Source organism: Acinonyx jubatus, chromosome F2, assembly GCF_027475565.1.
Source record: "Acinonyx jubatus isolate Ajub_Pintada_27869175 chromosome F2, VMU_Ajub_asm_v1.0, whole genome shotgun sequence".
In the NCBI taxonomy this organism is placed as follows: Eukaryota; Metazoa; Chordata; class Mammalia; order Carnivora; family Felidae; genus Acinonyx; species Acinonyx jubatus.
The window spans coordinates 32478378-32499062 of NC_069394.1; the positions used below are offsets into that span (position 1 = coordinate 32478378).

The 20685-nt window shown below is 36.2% G+C and overlaps 1 long non-coding RNA gene across 1 annotated transcript in view; it reads right to left on the minus strand.

Annotated features, from left to right (window-relative positions):
• Positions 1 to 20685, minus strand: part of LOC113600617 (uncharacterized) — a 53074-nt gene that overhangs the window by 22083 nt on the left and 10306 nt on the right. The window contains exons 3-5 of the long non-coding RNA XR_003421693.2: positions 13797 to 13867; positions 3920 to 4079; positions 352 to 456 (exon numbers count right to left, since the gene is read on the minus strand). This is a non-coding gene — a long non-coding RNA (uncharacterized LOC113600617). The remainder of the gene's footprint in view (positions 1 to 351; positions 457 to 3919; positions 4080 to 13796; positions 13868 to 20685) is intronic.

Consider the following 20685-nt stretch of genomic DNA (forward strand, 5'->3'; position numbering starts at 1 on the left):
ATTATCACATAGCCAAATCTATACAGCCTGAAACAGATACCGTAAGGACATTGCAGCCGAGGCCAAGCCAGGTTCTATTCAAGTTTGCAACTGGTGAAAGTCTAGAGAAATGTAATACAAAATGCAGCTAGGCTTTGCACCCTGATTTGAAAATCCAACAAGGGCACTATGTTCCAAATTACCCTGGGTCATAACTGTTCTAGTGTGCAGTTTCTCTGCTCACCAGAATTAAATTTTCTTTAAAGACTAGACAGAAGGATGCTATAATGCCTATAGAAATCACTAGTAGATTTTTTTAAAGATATTTCATAGTGTGGCCAGAAGAGTTTTATATTTCACACTTAGACCTACCTGATGTATCTCCAAGCATCAGTTTTTCCGGTTTTCATGAGTTCTTCTCTATATCCTCATACATAGGGAGCAGGCATGCTGGTTGCCCTTTTCTTTCCCTAGATTCTGGAATAGAGGTTTAGATACAGATATCAAAAGGACAATACAGTTAAAGAAAGTCATCAATTCCTACTCCTGATGCCTCTCATTTGGTGTCCTTTTGCTTACTCTCCCATAGCATTCTCTAGAAGGGGCTAAAAATTATGCCAACGTTAGACCTGGTGACCAATCTAGCATTTGGCAAATAGTTGACTCTCTCTACTCTTCTTATTCTCCAGTGGTTCTAGACCAGACATGATGTGCTCATTTTTCTTTTATCATATTTCCCTTTATTTTTCAAAACTGATATATGAAATTCTTTGTATGCAATGAGAGGAAATCTTTTGTTTTCTCGTATGTACTACATTTTTCCCATCTGACTTTTTCCTTCTGATTTTGTCCGTGTTTATATTTTGGTTTTTCTTTGTGTTTTTGTATGAAGGTCTTCTCTCTTCCTTGATTATAAAAACATTTACTTATTATCCATTTAACTAATTTTATTTCCTCGATTTTTATAAATTTAAATCTTTGATCCATCTGGGCTTAATTTTTCTACAAAACATGCAATGGAATCACTTTTTCTTAAGTTTATTTATTTTGAGAGAGAGAGAGAGAGAGAGAGTGAGTGCATAAGTTGGGGAGAGGCAGAGAGAGAGAATCCCAAGCAGGCTCCGTGCTATCAGCTTAGAGCCCAGCATGGGGCTGGATCTCATGAATCATGAGATCATGACTTGAGCCGCGGTCGAGTCAGACGCTCAACCAACTGAGACACCCAGGCACCCCAGAATTCTAATTTTTCTCAAATGGCTAAGTGGTAGTTCCAACAATGTATTTTGAATGATACAGTTTTGTCTGTTACCCTGTCAATTTATTATTCCCCTATTAAACTCCCATTTGTACTTGTTACTGTTTCTGGAGTCTCAGTTATTTTCATCGTTTATTTAAAAATATATGCTCATGTACCTTTAATTTTTTTCCCTGGTTTTCCTCTTACTTGAGTTAATTATTCTTTATTTTGCTGATGTTTATTCATTTGCCTTGAGAGTTGGTATCACCACTTTGGTCCATTCTCCTTCTCATTTTTTATGTTTCTCCTAGAAGGTCACATCTAATTCAGTAATTTCAAATAATATTTCTTTAGAAAGGACTCCAAAATTAAAATTCCTGGTCTGGGCTCTCTCTAAAGTGCCAGAAGAGTAACCTACTCTGTGTATCTCTCTCTTTATCCTATGATCATCTCAAACTTAGTATATCTAAAATAGGAGCTCATCATTCCTACTCTCTCTCTCTTTTGCAGCCTGAATCTGCTTTTTGTTTCACCTTTCTTACTTTCCTCAAAAGCAACACTGTACCTCTTATTGCTCAAAATGGGAAATTCAGATTCATATATTCTGATTAATAAATAAAGTATTTTGTACCCCCCCCCATTTCATAATTTCCTTGGCAATTCAAGCTAAGAAACATTTCTCAAATATTCTACCCCATCCATTAATTCAGGACTTGCCTCTTCTTTAGACCAAGTCAAAAGCCTCTGTAGTAGTTTCTCTTTCTTCAATATCTGCACTTTGCCCTACTCATCCTTTAGACGGTTTCCAGAGATATAATTTAAATCATAAATCTGATCATTGCACTCTCCTGCTTAAAAGCACTTTGTGTCTTTACAATACCAAATTCCTTAGCATTTTAACATTCTTCACCGTTATCTTCACTCTGTCTAGTCCCGTCTTGCACTACAAACTTTGTGTTACAGCTATTTGGGTTGCTTCCTACACACCAAACGTGCAGTTCGTGTTCAAACCACCTTTCACATTTACAAACAATTGCCTTCAATCCACTTTTTCTTCTTTGTCTTCTTAACATGTACCTATGTATCTGTCATGGCCTGTCTAATTGCTAGTTTTCTTTTACCTTCCCACATATTATATTTTTTGTCCTTATTCACTTTGTCCTTATTTACAATAACATCTAGTACAAAACATTAAAGTTACTTATTTGAATGGCTGCCCTTGAGGAGAATTCCTTTCTTATTCATATTCTTATCCACTGTACCTAGCAAGGTGCATACCATAGAGTATGTATTCGAAAATTGTCTGTCAAATTGAATTCAAATTTCTAGTAACATTTGACTATATTTTTAATGTAAAAGCATACATTCTATTTACCCCCTCCCAAATGGTATTCATTCTGGTGAATTATTCTTCATTATTGATTATAGTTTTGGTGGGGGGAGTAATTCTAGGTCCCTGTCTGCTGTGACTTGAGATAATGGGTCCACTTTCTTCTCTGTGCCTTTTGGAACAGCAGGGAACAACAGCAGAACAACAGGGAAGGGTGTGCGCATAATACAAGGACCAGAGTGAATGATACAAGGTAATAGAATGAATTATACAGTGACTGAGGAACTACCTGGAGGTCACTCTTTTCCTCACCACCAACAGCGTTCTAACTAGAATGTGAGAAGGAGCTTGATTGCTTCTTATTCTTGAGCTTGTTTTATATAAAATGTCAGCTTTTTAATGAAGTCTACCTTAATCAATTCATTTGAAATTGTAATCTCCACAAAGCCCTGATCCCCATACTTTATACAACCTCTAAAAAATTTACACAGTATTTATTATCTTCTAACATAGTACATCATTTATTTGTTAATAATTTATCCACTTTAGACTTTTTGTGTTTACTATTTGCATGGTATACCTTTTTTCCCACCCATTTATTTTCAATCTGTGTCTTTTTTTTAAATTTATTTTTTTAATGTCTATTTATTTCTTGAGAGAGAGACGAGTGTGAGTGGGGGAAAGGCACAGAGAGAGGGAGACACAGAATCCAAAGCAGGCTCCAGGCTCCAAACTGTCAGCACAGAGAGTGACGCGGGGCCTGCACTCACAAACTGTGAGATCATGGCCTGAGCCGAAGTCGGACACTTAACCGAGCCACCCATATGCTCCTGTCTGTGTCTTTATGTACAAAGTAGTTGGAACATACTTTTTCTCTATTCTGACAACTTCCACTTTTTATGGAAAGTTTATATCATTAACATGTAATACAATTATTGACGTGGTTGGATTTGGGTCTACCATTTTATTGTCTTCTTTGTCTCCTCTGTTTTTTTTTTTTCTCCTGTGATTATTTATGACTTAGAAAATCTTTAATATTTTTTATTTTAATTCATCCATTGGCTTTTTAGTTATGCCTCTTCACATATTTTTAAGTTTAAGTAAACTTCAAAATAAAGTATACATATTTATTCACAGTCTATTTGGAATTGATATTGTGCTAGCTCACATAAAATATATATAGGCATATGTACTAGAATCATACAGGTTCATTAACCCTCCAAATCCTTTATGTTATAATTATCACATATATTACATTAAAATACACTATAACACCTACAAGAAAATGCTATAATTTTTGCTTTAATCAGTACTATATACTTCAAAGAAACTAAATGGAAAATAATGGTTTTTGTGTGTATCCAGATACTTACCATTTTTTATTCTCTTCTTTCCATCCTGAACATACAAGCTTTCATTGGGTATCATTTTCTTCATACTGAACAAGTTCCTTTAGCACTTCTTGTAATGCAGATGGGCTAGTGACAAATTTTTGTAGTGTTATTTGCAAACATTCTTCTTTTCTTCTTCATTCTAAAAAAAATTGTGCCCACTGGATATAGAATTCTATATTGATCATGTTTTTATATTAAAAAATTTAAGATATTGTTCCAATGCTTTATGATCTTCATATTTTTCAATGAGAAGTCAGAAATCATTCAAATTGTTGTTCCCCTCTATGTAATGTGTTCTCTTGCTACTTTCAAGATTTTCTCTTTATTGTTGATTTTCAGAATGATTTTGTTAATTTTGGTACTGCTTTAGGTTCACTGAGCTTCCCGAGTCTATAAATGTATTGCTTTCATCAAATTTGGGGAGATTTTAGTCATTGTTTATTCAAATATTTTACCTGCTCTATTCTATTTCTTCCTGCATTATTGGACTCCAACTGCACACATAGTCAAACTTTTCATATCGTCCACAGACACCTTTTTCAATTTTTTTCAATCTTTTTTCTCTGTTTATTAGATGATTTCTATTGATACATCTTCAAGTTCAAAGGTTCATTCCTCTATTATCTCCATTATCCAGTTAGAACCATCTAGTTAATATTTTTCAGATGTTGAACATTTCATCTAGAAGTCTTATTTGATTTCTTTATACATCTACAAGATTTTCTCCATTGAAATATTTTAAGTTTTTTTTTACTACAAGCATATTTTCCTTCACCTTATTAAAAGTAGTTTTAATAGTTGCTTTAAAGATATCGTTTACTAACTGAAACATCTGAATCATTTCAGGGCTGAAGTCCATTGACTGTATTTTCTTTTGAAAAAAAAATGGGTTTTCATATGTTGAGTGACTTTAAGCTATAGTGTGGACATTGTGAATGATATTTTTTGGAGGCTGTAGATTCTGTTACAGTCTTCTAAACAATATTTATATTTCTGTTTCAGTACGTAATTTACTTAGTAAAACTGCAAACATAGACTTTATCAGAAATATCAGTCTCGATGCAGTTACTTTTTTCCCCTTGGTAGGGGGATTCCTGCTTGTAGTCTGTTCTGTTCTAATATAAGTCAGAGATCAGGCAGAGATTTGGGCAGCACTGTTCAAAATTTGAGTTTTCTTTCTTGCTCTTTCTTTTCCAATATTGTCCCCCATTTACTTTTCAGCCACTCTGGTTGCCCTCGGCTCTGTGTCCTGGTTCATGAAACTATATGATTTCAGTGTTTTATGTGCCTTATGTGGAGCCATTGGCATCCTCTGTTAATTGCCCTCAAGCTAAAGGATATAGCAACAAGAAACTCATCCTTTGCATTTTTTCTTGTTTTGAGTCTCCATTATAGTCTATATGCTTTTCTTCTCTCTTCAAAGCCTTCAAGTAGTTCAGTTCAGTTGTTGAACAGAGTTTGTAGTCATTAGCTTTGGGAGGGACAGTGGTTAGAAGCTTACTTAACCACATTGGAACAGAACCCCTATCATTTATGAATCCACTTTGTTATTATTATCATCCGTGTACTCAGGACAAGGACCATTCCTTTTTTAATGTTTCCAAATAACTAAGAGAAGTGTTTGCAATATAATACTGAATACATGTTTGTGAAACGAGTGAATGCAAGAGAGGTGCCTAAGATGGCTGTAAGTAATAAGACAAATATATAGGGAAAGATATAAAAATGTATTGAAAGGTACAAAACAGTATTGCCAAAAATGGAAAAATGCAATCTAAAAATGCATTAGTTATTCATAAATGAATCTGCACATAAAATTACACTAAAAATCATAACTGGGTACTTTTTATGGACATTGATAAACAGAGTCTACAAATTTATAAGGAAGAACAAAAAGCCATGAAAAGCTGAGACAACTTTGGAAAAGGAAAAGAACAAAGTGTACTTCATTGACAATTAAAAGACTTACATAAAACATACAATTAATTTAGCATGCTTTTGCACAAAAATAGAAAAATATTAAACATAAGATAAAGACAAGAAGCAGAGCCAGAGATATATGGGTATTTCATATGTGACAGGTGATATGTACAATCAGTAAATTCTTTAATAAACAGTGCTAAGAAAATTAGTTATCTGCACATAAAAATATTTGCTCACTTGCCAAATATAAATTCTAGAAAGATAAAAAACTAATTATTTATAAAAATAAAAACTTGAAATGACTAAAATAATAGTAGTTGATATTTGTAGAACTTTGTGGTTAAAATTTTCTTAAAGTAGAAAGCAAAGGCACAGATTTCAAAGAAAAGATAATAAATTTTAATTTTTTAAAATTCAGAAGAGTTGGGGCGCCTGGGTGGCTCAGTCGGTTAAGCGTCCGACTTGGGCTCAGGTCACGATCTCGAGGTCCGTGCGTTCGAGCTCCGCGTCAGGTTCTGGGCTGATGGCTCAGAGCCTGGAGCCTGTTTCTGATTCTGTGTCTCCCTCTCTCTCTGCCCCTCCCCTGTTCATGCTCTGTCTCTCTCTGTCTCAAAAATAAATAAACGTTAAAAAAAAATTAAAAAAAAAATTAAAAAAATAGAACATTTAAAAAAAAAATTCAGAAGAGTTGAACTTCAAAAAAAAATCCAAAGCCTTTTCAGTCCATAAAATGTAAAAGAAATTTTATTCTGACAATTCAACAAGCTATCAGGAATCAATAAAGGAAAGACAAAGAACCTAGTATATGCTACTAGGTGGGAAAGTATATGGAAGGCAATTAACAGATGAAAACATGCAAAATAAAAATTGAAAAATATGTTCAATATCACCAGGAATCAGGAAGATATACATTTTAAAGATGTGAAACACACTCTTCAGATTGGCAAAAATTAAATTCTGAGACTACCAAGCATTGGAAAACATGTAGGGAAATGGAAACTCTCACACGCTATTAGTGGAAGTATAAATTAGTCACTATTAGATAGTAATATTCAATATCTAGTAAAGTTGAAGATATATGTATTTTAATCTTAGAAATTCTACTAGGACATAGAAAAACCCTAGCACTTATGCACAAAGAGACAAATAGAGAAATGAGCATAAATATTTGCAATAGTAGAGATCTATAATAAACAAGTTCATAAACATGAGACTATAAATAAGATGCCATGTATTTATACACAGACATATTATAAAGCAGTATAAACGAATGGAACAGAGATACATGTTTCACCATGGAAAAATGTGAAAACACCGTATCAAATTAAAAAGACAGATGGATAGATAGATATACATATCATAGTACCATTTACACATGCATTTTAAGTTGAAAAAGTGGGGCGCCTGGGTGGCTCAGTCGGTTAAGCATCCAACTTTGACTCAGGTCATGATCTCACAGTTTGTGCGTTCGAGCCCCTCATTGGGCTCTGTGCTGACAGGTGGGAGCCTGGAGCCTGCTTCTGATTCTGTGTCTCCTCTCTCTGCTCCTCCCCTGCTTGTGCTCTGTCTCTCTCTCAAAAACAAATAAACTTAAAAAAATTTGTTTAAATGGTGAAAAAGTAATATTATATACCTTTATAGCCCTATGCCATGTCATAAATATACATAAATGGCATGGGAACGATATGTAATAAATTAAAATGAGTAATTAACTGGGGGTTATTTCTTAGGTGGAAGGCATCTATATGGATATTCATTATATTATAATCCGTGTGTTTTGTAATTCATACATGACTGAAATATTTAATATAAAATGGGAATAATAATAATACTTTGGTAATAGTATTGTTTGGGAATTAAGTGAGGTAATACAAATAACTTTGGTAAAATAATAAAAAGTTGATGGGGCACTGATGATTTTTCTTTTTCTTTTTTTAAAATTTTTTCTTAGTGTTCATTTGTTCTTGAGAGAGAGACAGAGCATGAGACGGGGAGGGCCAGAGAGAGAGAGAGGGAGACACAGAATCCGAAGCAGGCTCCAGGCTCTGAGCTGTCAGCACAGAGCCTGACGTGAGGCTCAAAGCCATGAACTGCAAGATCATGACCTGAGCCAAAGTTGGACGCCTAACCGACTAAGCCACCCAGGCACCCGATGATTTTTCTATAAAATCACAACAGCTAGAAGTAATGAAAAAATACATTATGACAATATCTAGCAATATCAATAATGGAAACATTAAAAATGTAATGGATGAGACCCATGCTAAAATTGATTCTATTAGAAGGATAGATAAACACCAATTCAAATAAATAAAAAGATAAATTGAGTCCCTAGATAAGAAGGTTCAAATTTGTAAAGATGTTACTCCTTTAAAAATCAATTTATATGTTAATCATATCATAAAAAATTTAAAGGTAAATTGCTAACAGGGAAGTATATTTTCAAACAATTGTGGCATAGTGATAATACTTGAATAAGAACTCTTCCTCTTTTTGTTAATTTTGTGAGAGACAGGGAGAGAGAGAGAGAGAGAGCAGGGAAGGGGCAGAGAGAGGGAGAGAATCCCAAGCATGGCCTGAAACAGGGCTGGGACTCACAAATTGTGAGATCATGACATGAGCCAATATCAAAAGTCAGATGCTTAACTAACTGAGCCACCCAGGTGCCCTGAGTAAGAACTCTTTTTAACCAATAAGAAAAAATAAGACCGCAGAATTTTAAAATAGCAAAAGAAATGAGCTGATAATTTACAGTGATGAAATAGAGATAGCCAGTCAACACACAGAAAATGCTCAATTGTACTAGTAATCTGAATTACAATATTAAAAAAGCAGTAAGTTTCACTTTATTAAATTAGCAGACACTTTTTAAATAATCTAGTGATATTGATGTAGGCAAAATTTCCATAATAGTGGCAAGAAAAAGTCAGGGGATTCTTCCAGAAATAAACAATTATAAACATGGGCAAAAATGCTAAAAAACTACCATTTGAAAGTGCCGGAAAACATCAAGTCGCAGGCAAAAACTTGAGAGATATTTATTCTACAAAGAGTGCCATTGCAATGGGCAAGAACTGCAACTTTGTGGCTTTCTGATCTAGGGAAGCTCCGCTATTAACCCTAAGTGAGATGCTAAGAAACCACAACCTTAATAACTTGAAGTGGCGAATAACAGAGTTCAGATCCAATAGAAGACTTGGAAATTATATACTCCAAAATCCGAACATAAACGGCCCAAATCCCTGGCAGATTTCTAAATCAGTGTTTCAAGATTAAAAAATAAATAACAGTATACAATAATGATAGTATAATATAAAACAATGACATATTTGAAGAATACTTAACCTAAAATAATGCCATGTGGAAATTCTAAGATTCAAAATTATATGTATAGTGTGTGCTCATTTTAACAGGGAGGAAAAAAAAAGGAAACAGAGGAAAAGAGAAAGAAAAGAAGGATTTATATCTTTCTTTTGTTAGTTGTTTTCTTTGTTGTCTTCTTTGTTTCTTGCTCCAAGAGGGCATAGATTTTTTTTTAAGTTTATTTATTTATTTTGAGAGAGAGAGAAAGAGAAAGAGAGAAGGAGCAGAGGAAGGGCAGAAAGAGAGGGGTGAGAGAATCCCAAGCAGGCTCTGCACTGTCAGCAGAGTCCTACATAGGGGTTGAAATCGCAAAGTGAGATCATGACCTGAGCCAAAATCAAGACTCAGATGCTTAACCAACGGAGCCACCTAGGTGCCCCAAGGGCACAGATATTTTTAAGAGAATTCACTTCCAAATCTTCATTTCCTTTAATGTGTATTCTCTCATAACACAGGTCTGTCTAAAAATAAGTTGAGATATATTTTAGATTCTTTTCCTACTACCACCTTCACTGTTAAAGAAGGTCTTCATGACTTTTTTTTTTTTTAGTGGATGATGGTTGGTATCAAACTGCTATTAATTTAGATTCTATGACGTCCAATAAACCATAGTTCTGTTTTAAAATGTCAATACTTGCTACTTGTCAGAAATTAAGTGTTTTCAAGCTACTTTCACATGATGAAAGATGCCTGATGTGAACCTAAAAATGCTCTCACCGTGTTTCAAATTTTATTTTAAAGTATGTGAACCAAAAACATGAAGCCCATTGCCTAAAGAATCTTGTCAAACAAAAACCTTTAGTGAGTAGTGTGGATTTTACTGAAGATCATATAGGGAAAACAACTCAGCAGACCATTTAAAAATGTTTTACTAGACATTTCTGTTCTCCCAGAACTTTTAGAGTGCATGGCCCCTGGAGTTTTGAATTTGCTTTCTCCTGTTCTTTCCTACTTACAGATTTACAGGCTCTTTTCTCTGCTCTTAGGTACTGCCCCAGCGTCTCTCTCTAGACTTTTGTACCTAAATTTACATCTGTGTTTCATGCTACAGAACACTAGTGCATCCTTTCCAGAAACTATCTTTGTTTACTTGAGCCTGATTTTGGGCTGTTCCTTTGTAAACATTACAGGAGCCTTTGTAAATACATATATATGACCAGTAGAGAGTTCTCCAAAATTTTAATGTTTATGGGGCATTTTCATTTTCTTCTTTGTGTTTTTCTGTGTTTTCCCCCCAAATTTCCACAAGCACCTTGTTACTTTATAATAAAAAAAGAAGTTACGAGAAATTGAGACATAAAAACTAAAAGAAATGGAATAAAGATTTATGGGAGCTAAAAAATGATAAAGAAAGCTTCACACGTCAATGGCAAAGGGATGGATTATTTTTTAAACGCTACTGGGAAAATTTAGAAAACAAAAGTTTTTGATCCTCACTTCATATTACGTTTGATAAATTTCAAGTAAAGAATTCAATGTAACAAATAAGACAATATTTTTAAAAACCTAAAGGAAAATAAGGTTAATGTTTAACAGTGAGAGGACATTCTGGGTATAAAATGGTTGATGAAATCACAAGGAAATACACTATAGCAGAGATACTCAAAGTTTCAGCAGATCAATTGATTCCATAAAAATTATAAAATGCTGTTGGTGGTAATATAACTTAAATCGCCAGATTCTGTAGTTAGATGGCATTTATGGCGTATCTAAAAAGTTGCTGCACATAAGACAAATATATTGTTAACTTTAAATGCTTTAAAAGTTTGGAAGTTGAAGAAAACAATGAAACATATTATTTGGAAACCAAACACAGTTTAAAAACATATTTATTTCCTGCTTCCCAATTTTGAGGATGCCGTTTTTAGTTCACATGTAAGAAAACTAAGTCTTAGAGTGGCCCGTTTTCATAGAGTGATGCAGTCCTCCAGGTAGGGCCCTTCTAATCCACGGCTCTCTGTCGTTAAGACCTTTGTTCAGCAAAATACACAATTGTCTGCCTAGTACTGTTCCAAAACCAATGGTCAGAGAGTGGGGAAATTGAGCAAAGAGAAGCCTGAGCAAAAAGGAACTAAACAAATTGTATCTTACACTCCAACTTCAATCGGAGCCTCATTCCTTTTGCTTGTTAAATATATAGGGGTACCAAGTCAGATTCTGTTCGATGAGTTTGCTGTTACAAATGCACACAAGTTTGAGAAATGTGTACTTCTGTAAACATTCATATGCCAGTTATGACCATTTCTTTAAAAATTATGTTTAAATTCACTAAACCAGAAGATATCTTTCTATCTTTGCAATTTGATGTGAATCAGGAAGTACAAAACAATAATTGTATCCCCAATTAGGTATTCAACAAATAAACAACAAAAATTTCTTATGCTTGCAGAGTTCCAGAAGGCCTTCCCAATAAAATCATTTAGCCTTTGTTGAATTTTGCCAATGAGAATGTAAATTCCATAGAGATTATTTTTTCCAGTAGTAGTTTCTACTGCAACCTAACCTTGGCTTCTCACAGAGGAAATTGATGTATGCTGAGCATTTAAACAAATAAGTAAAACATTTGTCTGTAGTAGGTTTCAATATTTCTCTTTTAAGTGATAAGCCTACCACTGTAGTATTCCATTTAAAAGTATAGGTTTTCCATGGGGCACCTGCGTGGCTCAGTCGGGTAAGTGTCCGACTCCGGCTTAGGTCATGACCTCACAGCTCGTGGGTTCGAGACCCGCATAGGGCTCTGTGCTGACAGCTCAAAGCCTGGAGCCTGTTTTGGATTCTGTGCCTCCCTCTTTCTCTGCCCCTCCCATGCTCACACTCTGTCTCTCAACAATAAATAAATGTAAAAACCAAACAAAACAAAACAAAAAAAGCAAAAAATAACCCACCCCAAAACGACTAGTTTTCCAAAAGTCAACGTTATTGATGGGAAGTGACTTTCTTTTTTTTTTGGGGGGGGGGACAGAGGGAGAATTGACTATTTCAATATAATACATTTATATAATTTTTTAAATATTGTAACATATAGCACAAACAGAAATTAATCTAAGTAGTGCAAAATTGTTTCAGCAGAGAGTGTACCCGAATTTGTCATTTTGGGGCATAGAATCTTAACTCAGGGTAGTCACTGTTTAGGTGTGTGTATTTAAATAACTCTGGATTCTTTACCTTGGACAAGAGGTGTGTTAATATATGAGTGGCTAAAAGTGAGTATGAGGATGTATGAAGGTAAGATTCATATAGCCCTTACTACGTGCCAAGTATTTTAGGCCATTCATAGGTAATCATTACAGCAGCATTAAGAGGAAGGTATCATTCTTATCTCCTGTTGAAAGATAAAGACACTAATTCAAGTGAAGGTCCCTAGCTTCTCAAGTTCACATAGTTATTTAAAAGTCAAGATTTAAAACCACTAGCCAAACTCTAGTTCAGTCCATTAAGTATTTTAATTCACTGTCTCAAATGAACATGGACATTTGAACAATAGGGATAGTTTGACTTTTATTTAGGAATTTATAAAGTACATAAAGATATTCTGATATGAAAATCCTGAACTTAGCCAAAGAAATCTTGAGCAAGAACAAAGCTGGAGACCTTACATTTCCTTACTTCAAAATATATTACAGGGGGCGCCTGGGTGGGTCAGTGGGTTGGGCGTCCGACTTTGGCTCAGATCATGATCTCTCGGTTTGTGAGTTCGAGCCCCGCCTCAGGCTCTGAGCTGACAGATCAGAGCCTGGAGCCTGCTTCAGATTCTGTGTCTCCCTCTCTCTCTGCCCCTCCCCTGCTAACGGTCTGTCCCTTTCTGTCTCTCAATAATAAATAAATGTTAAAAAAAATTAAAAATAAAAAATAAACATATTAGAAAGCTTCAGCAATCAAAATAGTATGGTCCTGCCGTAAGAACAGATACATAGATCAATGGAACAGAATCAAGAGACCGGAAATAAACCTCTGCATATGCCGTCAACTAATCTTCAATGAAAGCACCACGAACACAAAACAAGGAAAAGATAGTCTTCATGTGCTGGGAAAACTAGATATTCACATGCAAAAGAATGAGATTGGACCCCTCAATCACATCATACACAAAATTCAACTCAAATGGATTAGAAATTTAAATGTAAGATCTGAAACTATAAAACTTCTAGAAGAAAACATGGTGGATAAATCCTTGGTATTGGTGTTGGCAATGATTTTTTGAATCTGACATCAAAAGCAAAAAAAGCAAAAATAAACAAGTGGGACTACATTAAACATAAAAGTTTCCACACCACAAAAGGAACCATCAGCCAAATGAAAAGACAACTGGTGGTCGGGAGAAAATATTTGCAAACCACCTATCTGATAAGGAGCTAATATCCAAAATATATAAAAGAACTCCTCTAACTCAATAGCCAAAAAAAACCTTCATATTTGCTATTCCTCAGTTTAAAAAAGTGAGCAAAAGATCTGAACAGACATTTCTGCAAAGTTGACATACAAACGGTCAACAGGTACTTGAGGAAGTACTCAACATCACCAATCATCAGTGAAACGCAAACCCAGATCACAATGGGATATTACCTCATACCTGTTAGGATGGCTGTTACTAAAATTAACTTGGAGGAAAGGATGATCACTGTTGATAGCCAAATTAATCACCTGGAACCTCAAAAGGAGGATTAGTCTTAGAAGAAAAAAGTCAAAGGGGCACCTGGGTAGCTCAGTTGGTTAAGCCTCCAGCTTCGGCTCATGTCATGATCTCAGAGTTTGTAGGTTCGAGCCCCTGGTCGGGCTCTGTGCTGACAGCTCAGAGTATGGAGCCTGCTTCCAATTCTGTGTCTCCCTTTCTGCCCCTCCCCCACTCACGCTCTGTGTCTCTCTCTCAAAAATAAATAAATATTAAAAAAAAAAAAAGAGAAAACGTAAAAAGGGCTTACTGACTGTGTTATAGGCATATTACATGAAAAAAAGACACATATATATCCTGGAAAAAACTTTGAAATCCAAGAAAAAGGGAAAAATCTTGTAAACAACAAGTAATCCATAAATGAAAAGCATCACTTTTCATCTGCAACATTTAAAGCTAGAAGACAGTAGAATAACATCTCCTAGTACTGGGAAGAACGACTGAACCCACCCAAGCCATTACTTAGCTGTAAGAGTAAAAGAAAGTTCAGAGTCCCAAATATACTGTGAAGTACGCTTTCCAGGGAAAATAATGACAAAGTATTAACAAACTAACCAAAACACACAAACAAACAAACAAGCAAAACACCGAACCAAAACTGCATAACGAAAGCAACTGGGAAGAAACAGAGGGGATCAACAAAGAGCTATAAATACATAGTTAATCTAAGTGTCTGGGAATGGTCCACATGGATTAGTCGCTCTATACTGGAAGGGAATTTCTGATAATAACCTAGAGATGCGAGCATTACATTTCCTGCAATAAAATACTGATGTGAGGGTGAAGGCAGAGAGAGGAAAGGAGTCAAAAGATTCCAAAGGTCTCACTTTGGGCGAGGATGGGGGTAGAGGAGGAAAAAGAGAACGGAAGTGCAATCTTACAGTAGTGTCACTTGAGAGCTTTGCTGAATTCCTTGCTACTTGCTGTCTGATACTGTTAATGACTGGACATTTCAGCTGTTTCTCAGAAGGCTACTGAAGAATCACTTCATAACCGATAGTGCATGGATCACAACACTAGAAACTACTATTAGACCATTTGCTTCACCATTTTCTCCACGTCTGGAAAGCACCTTGAAAACTTTAAGAAAATGAAGAGCTGTTTTATTCAGCAAATCATTAAGCGGTGACAAAGCCTTCTTATATTCAATGGGTTTTTCCTAAATGCTTTGTTTCTTTTGGCAGTTACCAACATTGCTATTGTTGGTGGTGTTTAACTGCGTGACCTCCACGCTCTTAACAGCTTCTTTCCAGCTGTGGGAAGGCTGGGACCACAGCAGCCCAAGGAAAGTACCTGTTGTTATCTTTCCGTGCTGGAGAGCGTCAGGTAGCACCAATTCTCACCATCCTTAGCCTTCCTGCTCCGATCTGTGTTCTTCAGGGTTCCAGCGCTTCTGCCCTGTGTATGTGTTTCTCTCTGCTAACTATTTTGAATCCTTGCCTCCGCTATAACTGTGTAGGCATGCACCGTCTCTGCGATAACTCTTGGCTCCTGACTCTTTTGCCTCGTCACTGTATCCCCTACATACCGTCAAGACTGTGGCCCTGGCTCAGTGCCTCAGGCTCCCTTTTGCCCTGAAAGTGGGTTCCGACAAATCGTGACTATTACCAAATAGCATCAACAACGTTATCAAAGCTCTCTAGATCATCTTTTCCCCTGAGGGATTACTTTCTCAAGTGGAATCTTGAAAACGGCATGTTTCTTATTAGAGAAGTCCAGGGGGGCACGAGGCCCAGGACTCATCCTGTTAATCATCTGAAGACCTTCAGGAGAATATTCTCCAAACATAAACCCTGTGTGTCTTACCTTCACTTCTAGTTTATTTAACGATATTCTTTAAGTAGGATAATTTTTATTCTTACATAAATTTAAGTTAAAATAAGTTAAAAAATAAAAATGTAGCTGCGGAAGTAGGATGGGCCACAACTCCAGACGGAAGAGCGGCTCTTAGAGCTAAGGGAGGAAGATTGAAGACATCAAAATAGAACCTAGAGAAGTGGTCTGGGGCTGGCCGTCCAGGTTCCAAGACCTCGAATACCAGAAAGGAAGATGGTGAGAGCAGTGAGATGCAGCTGGGCCTTCTTCTAATTATCCATTCAACCTCTGGAGGAGACAGTTGGGAAGTGAACATTGCATAAAAGAGAAGAAGGAAGACAGGAAACTGGAGGCCAGGGAATCTGAGATCAACAGGCAGATAATGAAGGTGCAGGATCTGTAGACTCACAGAGACTCTCCACCACAAATACTGAGGAAAGGTTTCTGGAGACACAGAGGAGGCCGAAGCGGTGTGAACGCACATGCTGGGGGGGCGGGGGTGGGTTGATGAAACGGGACCCTGTGGACTAAGATTCAGGCAGCGTAGTTGTTTGGGAAAGAAAGGACTGAGCACAAAGAAGCAGCTGGAAACCAAGGTGAAAAACAGAGAATCGGAGAAAGGAAGTTAAGGCCGGACAACTGAAGTGACAATTGAGGGACAAGAAAGGGTCATGGAAGGGCTGCAGCGAGGTAAGCCAGGGACCTTAAAACATACAGGGAACAGGGAGCAGACAGCAGAGGACAGTCAAATGAGGCACGTACAGGTTTGGGAGACCGTGAACTGGACTGTCTGTGAATGCTGAGGCTCCAGTCAGCACCCCACAAGTGAGGTTGGAGCAGCATCTTGGCACTAAGGAAAATATTCGTATGAATCCCCAGAGGTGTTTCTTCTCCTGTACCTTGGCAACCCCTGAACAAAACCTCTGGGTCAACATGGAGCTTTCATATGCATTCAGATGCACAACGTAGTTGGACTTATGGGGGAAAGGGTCAACCCTGCTCACCATATTTATGTCGTCTTGTATTTTATCCAGTTGGCTGATAGGGAAGCACAAACTTTGTGAAAAGGAAGAAAGCTGCTCTTAGGAAGAGAAACCAGCACTGCATTTGGTTGAATGGTTCTCCTCCAGGGAAGGATTATATAATGCCGCCAAGAGAGAATGATGGCAAATTACCAGATGGTCTAAAATATACTGTACTCAGGAATTTTGTATTCCTTAGCCAGATGCAGCTACAGGGTATACAGAGGTGTTCATCTGTGCTTAAACCTCTCATAGCTAGGCTATCCTGAGAACTTTCTGGTCATTCACACATCTGGGAACTACAAATCTGATTCGAGAAAGCTTTTGCAAAAAATACGTATCATTACCACAGGTCCTTCCATGGGGGTGGCTTAGTGGTGAAGCAGTTTTCTCGCATCTTCTCTCGTTGGCTTTGTGATGCTGGGCTGATACTCTGCAAATTACATTTCTCCTTTGCCATCTGGCTCCCTGTTATGCTTGGCCAATTGCTGGGCACCAGGGAGAAGCAAAAAGACAGGAGAGGGAAGAAAGAACTTGCTCTTTTCTATTTGCTGGCTATTCCTGTGTCTGTCATTCACCACTGGCTCTTCCCTCCGATTCTAGAAACAGTTTGTTCCACTTTTAGGATTCTTCTAGCATTCTCAGAATAAAAATGAATCAGCCTCACTGATTCTAAAATGTGAGCACAAGCTGAATAGTGTCCATCCCTCAGAAGTCTAGGTCTCAGCTCTGGTGGATCCCTGAGACACCTCCTGTAGGTTTCTAGGTTCTAAAAATCCCCCCCATCTCCCTTTGTTTAGAGTGGGCAAGCCTAGGGTTAGGGCTGCTTCCTAAGCTTACTGTATCTTGTCGCTCCAAGTTCCCAGTTTGAGTTGCCAGTCCTCTAATACCTAACCAATATTTAACCTTCAACAATTTAATCTCTAATTGATTCACCAATTTCTTATATTATCTGAATTTAAAAACTAGTGTGATTCTTGTGATTGAATTCTGAGTAATTTAGAGAGGTAAAGGTCTTCTGCAGTGAATTATATGGAAACCTTCTTAAAATTCTCTTGTATGTCTACCTCTTTCCAAATGATTCTTCTCCTTGTGGTTGTTAAGGACCAGTCCATTCATTGCCATCCAGCTATCCTGGCTCATGGTCCACTTTGGAGAGCTGTTACCCTACGCCCAACCCACCACACTCACATATGTATTTCAAAAACGCAACTGTATGACTCTTTCCCTTGGGAAAGCCATATAAGAGGTATTGTCTATCTCTCCCTCTGAATGTTTATCCCCTCTTTCTCAAAAATCAGCCACCATGGAATTCTGTTGGAAAAGCAAAATTGTCACCTTGTTAAATCTTTTGCTCAGTTAAATCTTCCTGGTCTTTAATAAAGAGAAGTATAATGTATACTGTGTCACCAGAGGTCTTCCTGTTTGTGCTGCTATTTTTTCTTTTCCTTGAGCAAACAGGATTCCTCTGGAAGAGCTATTGTACTTAATCCAGTCCATTAACACCTCTTTCAGCAAAGTATGAGAAAACACATCAGATTTAGGATTGAATCTCTGTCCCATAAATTCTGTTTCCTGTGAGATGCTATCACTAAACAAGTCTCTTTTTTCCCCAGTCTTATTGATATATCTATATTGATATCTGTATACATACTATATATTATATATATAATTTTACAACCTATATATTATATATATTATTGATATCTATATCTAATATAGATATAATTTTAGGACCTATAAATAACATATTATTAATATCTATATCTATAATATATAATAAATAAATATATAATATATAATAAAATCAGTAATATATATTATAAAATCAGTAACATGTATATATATATTGTACAACATGATTATTTGATACACGTATATATTGTGAAGTGATTACCATAAAATGTTAGTTAACACCTATATTCCCTCACATAATTACTATTTTTTTTGCATGTAGTGATAACATTTAGGTTCTATTCTCTTACCAACTTTAAAGTATATAATATGGTATTATTAATTAGATCCCCGGAACTTACTCATCTAGCCAGAAGTTTATACCCTTTGACCAACATCTCTCCATTTCGCCCATCCCTCAGCCCCTGGCAACCACCACTCTATATTTCTATGAGTTCAGGTTTTTAGATTCCACACATAGGTAAGAACATACAGTATTTATCTCTCTCTGTCTGACACATTTCACTTAGCATCATACCCTCAAGGTCCATATTGTTGCAAAAGGCAAGATTTCCTTCTTTATGATTGAATAGTATTCTATATACGTACAAATTGAATGATTCAATGTACACTGGGGTGCAGATATTTCAAGAATATGATTTTATTTCCTTTGGAAGTATACCCAGAAATGGAATTTCTGGATTATATGGTAGTTCTATTTTTGTTTTTTTGAGTAACCTCCATACTGTTTGCACGATAGCTGCACCAATTTATATCCCCACCAACAGTGCACAAGAGTTCCCTTTACTCTACATCCTTGCCAGCACTTGTTATCTCTTCTCTTTTTGATAATAGCCATTCTAACAGGTATTAAGTGAAATCTTATTGTGGTTTTAATTTGTATTTTTCTGACGATTAGTGATATTGAGCAATTTTTTATGTATCTGTGGCCTTTTGTATATCTTCTTTGGAAAAATGTCTTTCAGGTACTCTGATCATTTTTTTTTTTTTTTTTTGCTATTTAACTGTTTGAGTTCCTTATATGCTTTATTTGTTTAGTTTTTAATGTTTATTCATTTTTGAGGGAGACAGAGCACAAATGAGGGAGGGGCAGAGAAAGGAAGAGAGAGAGAGAGAGAGAGAGAGAGAAAGAGAGAGAATCTGAAGCGGGCTTCAGGCTCTGAGCTGTCAGCACAGAGCAGGGCTCGAACCCACAAACAGTAAGATCATGACCTGAGCTGAAGTCAGACACTTAACTGACTGAGCCACCCAAGTGCCCTGAGTTCCTTATACACTTTAGATATTACCCCTTATAACACAGATGGTTTGCAGATATTTTCTCCCATTCTCTAGGTGGCTTTTTCATTTTACTAATTGGTTTTGTTCTCTGTGGGGTTGTGTGTGTGTGTGTGTGCAGAAACTTTTTAGTTTGATAAAGTCCAGCTTATTTTTACTTCTGTTGTTTGTGCTTTTGGTGTTGAATCCATAAAAAAAAATGTTGCTAGGACTAATGTTAGAGAGCTTTACTTTATGTTTTCTTTTAGTAGTTTTATAGTTCAGGTCTTACATTTAAGTATTTGATCAATTTTGAGTTGAATTTTGTATATGGTACAATGTAAGGGCCCAACTACATTTTTTTGCATATGATTGTTCAGTTTCCTCAACACTATTTTTGGAAGAGACTAACATTTCTCCACTGAGTATTTTTGGCTTCCATTTTCAAGTATTAGTTGGCCTTATATGTAAGGGTTTTATTTCTGGGCTCTTGATTCTGTTCCATTGGTCTGTGTTTCTGTTTCTATGTAGTACCATACGATTTAGATTACTATTGCTTTGTAGAATAGCTTGAAATTGGAATTGTGCTACTTCTAGCTTTGTTCCTCCTTCAGAGGATTGCTTTGCTTATTCAGTTTTTTAAGGTTCCATTTGAACCTTAGAAATATTTTTTTCTATTTTTGTCAAAAAATGACATTGGAATCTTAACAGGGATTGTTTTACATCTATAAGATGGCTTTAGGTAGTATATACATATTAACATATTAATTTTTCCAACTTGTGAACACAGGATATCTTTCTACTTATTTGTGTCTTCTTAAATTTTTTTCATCAATGTCATATAATTTTCAATGTAGAGCTGTTTCACCTCTTGGGTCAAATGTATTGTTTTTTAAAATTTTTTTAATGTTTATTTATTTTTGAGAGAGAGAGAGAGAGAGAGAGAGAGAGAGAGAGAGAGAGAGAGATAGAGAGAGAGAGGGAGAGAAAGAAAGAAAGAAAGA